Source organism: Gorilla gorilla, chromosome 1 (genome assembly GCF_029281585.2).
Source record: "Gorilla gorilla gorilla isolate KB3781 chromosome 1, NHGRI_mGorGor1-v2.1_pri, whole genome shotgun sequence".
NCBI lineage: Eukaryota > Metazoa > Chordata > Mammalia > Primates > Hominidae > Gorilla > Gorilla gorilla.
Window position 1 is genome coordinate 223,654,975 of NC_073224.2, and position 3,721 is coordinate 223,658,695.

The following is a 3,721-nucleotide window of genomic DNA, read 5'->3' on the forward strand; positions in this document are numbered from 1 at the left end:
CCAGAGCTCAGGGAAGCTGTCGCTTCTGACAGAAGAAGGGAGAGAAAGCTCCCTCCTGTGTGTCCCTGGTGGTCTAGTGGCTAGGATTCGGCGCTTTCACCGCCGCGGCCCGGGTTCGATTCCCGGTCAGGGAATTGTTTTACACTGGCCGCTCTCCCGCAGGAATCTTCCTTCACTACGCTGTCAGCCGGCCTGCTCCAAGGGCCAGAGGCAGAACAGTCTCCGCAGCGAGGGTCAAAGCCGGGCGAAGGAGGACAAGTGCTGGTGGACCACCTCTCACGACCCACCGCTCCTATTTCTCTCCGTGTCCGTCATCCGCGGAAGCAGCTTTAGAGAGCGACTGAGCGTCTCGCTCAGGTGTACACAGCCGGGCAGAGATGCCAGCCCCCATGGAGCTGCACCCAATAAGCCCACACTCTTTCCCGTCGCCACCCCGGAGGCGCCTATCGCGCTGAGCTGCGAATAACTAAGAGAGAGGCCAAGCCAAGTCGTGGCGTTTGTGGCAGCCCCGGACACCAGCACCAGTCAGTCAGCGGAGCCTCCTCACCTCCGTTGCCAGGGAAGGCGCTCGTTAGGCCTTGGGAAGAGGCGACCGGAGGCGAAGCCCGCGAATTTGTTAGGGGGGTAAGCGGCGGGTGAGGTCCTCGAGGGCGGTCCCGTTTGCTGATTGAGCGGTAGAGGGAGGCGATGTTCGCTGACCCAACAAGGACAGCAGGTGGAGTAGGCACAGATGGAAAACTGCTGCCGGTGCCCTAAGCAGAAGGCAGGTGGAAAAATCAGCACTAGGACGTCGAAGCGATGGTCCCACAGTCAAATCCCACGATGTCTACACTCTACCAAGCACTTGCGCACGCTCCCCCTTTTCCATTCAGTACTCCCAAGAGGGGTTCGGAAGAACCCCGAGTCCACTGTAAGCTCAGGGGAGAGAGGAAGCCAGGGAGGTGAAGGGCGCAGACTCGGCAGAGGCGGCGGGCAGAACCACGGGGGTGAGAGGGCGCGGTGGCTGCGGGGCAGGAGCCGCTGCTGAGAGGCTGCCTGGGTTGTCTTGTGGGGTGACTGTCGGTGGAATCTTTGGTGGAGAGTGGTTTGGAAGACTGGCGAGGGGCCGCAGTGGGGAGGGTGGTGACCCTGAGCGACCGGCCAGGGCGAGGAGGCTGTGCTGTCCCTGCAGGCCATGTGCTCATTTCCACTTACCTGGCAGGGGATAGACCGTGGTCACGAAGGCGGTTCTCCCAGAGTGAAGCTTCTTCATCGTACTCTAGAGTTGCTGATCCCTGTGATTTCCTCCATGTGGGAAACGGTGTTTGTGCTAGAAGAGGCTGCGCTCTTTACCTGACACAACGGGGTTTAAGACTGACATCGCCTCACGCCCACCCGAAAACGTTTACATGGCTTCCTTGTCTCTTTTTCTTTTCTGTCCTAAAGTCGCCTCATCTTCACATCCCCTCTTTTATTTCTTCCACACTCGAGAGTGTCTCTCTCATTAAAAGCTCCACCAAATATTTGAAATATCTCAACCAGAAAGACTGCAATAAATACATTATTTCAGTCGTGGAAGGTACAGACCAGCTAGATTGAGAGTTGCTTGATATTTTCTTCTAAACGGTGAGGCATAGAGCACTTCGAAGGTTTCTCTTTGGGCCGTTGTTTGTGTACTCTTGGGTTTCCTTCTTTTCCCCAGACAGTATGTCTCTGTGGGGCCGGCGGTAAACCCTGCTTTCCGGCTTTCTGGCTGCAGATAAAGGCCGCAGCTGGTGCAGGAATCAAAAGCAAACCAAAAGACACTTGGGTTCGCCCCTGTGGGTCCAAGATAGAGTCTGACTGTACCAGGATTCGGATTAGAACAGAGGTTGCTGCAGGCACAACGCAGACTACTAACCACTAGAGAATCCCAAAGCGCCCCACACCTACTGCCCGTCGTTTTGCTTTCCCACCCCTCTATTATTTATTTATATATTTTTTTGAGAGACAGGATTTCGCTTTGTCGCCGAGGCTGGAGGGCAGCGGCACGATCTCGGCTCACTGCTACCTCCGCCTCTTAGGTTCAAGCGATTCTCCTGCCTCAGCCTCCTCAGTAGCTGAGACTACAAACGTGCACCACCACGCCCAGCTAATTTTTGTATTTGTAGTAGAGACGGGCTTTCACCATGTTGGCACGGCTGGTCTCGAACTCCTGACTTCAAGTGAGTGATCCACCCACCTCGGCCTCCCAAAGTGCTGGGATTACAGGCGTGAGCCACCGCCCCTGGTCCCCCCGATTTTTTTTATTAATGTAAAAACATTATGCGATTTTTACTTCTTGATTCTTGGGCAGCTACAGGTTCTTGTGATTTTCTCTCACATCTTCTCCCCATTTCCCCCTCTCCATTCTGATACATGTCCCATCTTCTCTGCATCCAGCCGGTGCCCTCTGCACGGGCATCCTGGGCTGTCCCATTGTCTAGTCCTGGTCTCCCCTGCTTCTCCCTCCTCCTTTTCACGTTTTCCCTTTTGACTCCCCTGCCTCTTTCCCGCTGCCGCCCCACCGACCCCATCTACTGAAGCCGAGTTGAGTGAAGGGAGAGCAAGCGGAGCAGATGATTGCCTGAAGGCGGCGCAAAAGAACAGAAAGAGCTACCCTGAGAGCCGTCGGGGAGTTAAGCTTCCCGTGGGCCCCACTTGGCTCAGGCTGGGTTCGCAGATCCAGGCATTTCCAGAGGCGCTGGCTTCTGAAGCAGGCGAGGGTGAACGCAGGGTGAAGGCCATTCGGCCGCCCTTCTGGCTTCAGAGTCACGCAATGCACGCGTTTCTAACGTGCAACAACACGACTAGTCGACTCAGCCTCTCCGGTTTTCTGAAGCTTTGTAGTCTGCATAGTTGTCCCGCAGAAGGCGAATGGCAACTCCTAGGGTTCAGTGATTGCTTAATCTATATAGAGATGAAAGCAAGCGATTGAGATTGTCTCTGTGGCGCAATCGGTCAGCGAGTTCGGCTGTTAACCATAAGGTTGGTGGTTCGAGACCACCCAGGGAAGTGATTTTAAATGTTGGTGGTTGTGACCAGTCGCAGTGCCTCACGCCTATTAATCCCAACGCTTTAATAGGCTGAAGTAGGGGAAGCCTCCACGGAGCTCAGAAGCTCAAGACCAGTGAGAATCCCACCTCATTTAACAAAAAAAAAAAAATGCAGTTGTATCTATCTCCTCAGACCCATCAATGTATTTAAAAGTGAAAGACTGTTCCCTTGTGTCTTGTGCATCCCATGAGGACAGACAGCAGAAGGCCCCCCTCCGAGCCTCCTAGAAAATAAGATCTCTGCAGAACAAACTAGCTTGTATGTACGAGAAACGGAAAGTATTTGAAGAAACAAACTTCAAAAATTCTGCCTTGCTTTCCACAAAAATTAACCCATCAGTCTGCCTTCAAGTGGCATCATACCTCTTCACAGGACTCCTCCCCCTGCCTTTATGCTATTGTCATGCATTTTACTTTACATCTGTTATAAACCTTACAATCCATCTCTATTACTTTTGTTTCAAGAGTCAGATGTGTTTTTGTTTGTTTGTTTGTTTTTGTTTTTTTTGTTGCTGGTGGTGGTGTTTTTAAGACAAGTCTTACTCTATTGGACAGGCTGGAGGGCAGTGGCTCAGTCTTGGCTCACTGCAACCTCTGCTTTCCGGGTTCAAGCGATTCTCCTGACTCAGACTCCTGAGTAGCAGAGATTACAGGCTTGGGCCACCATA

At 53.1% G+C, this 3,721-nt stretch overlaps 1 non-coding gene across 1 annotated transcript; it reads left to right on the forward strand.

Annotated features, from left to right (window-relative positions):
• Nucleotides 1–62: 62 nt before the first annotated feature.
• Nucleotides 63–134, forward strand: TRNAE-UUC (transfer RNA glutamic acid (anticodon UUC)). Its single transcript has one exon. It is a non-coding gene; the product is annotated as a tRNA-Glu (tRNA).
• The last annotated feature ends 3,587 nt before the right edge of the window (nucleotides 135–3,721 follow it).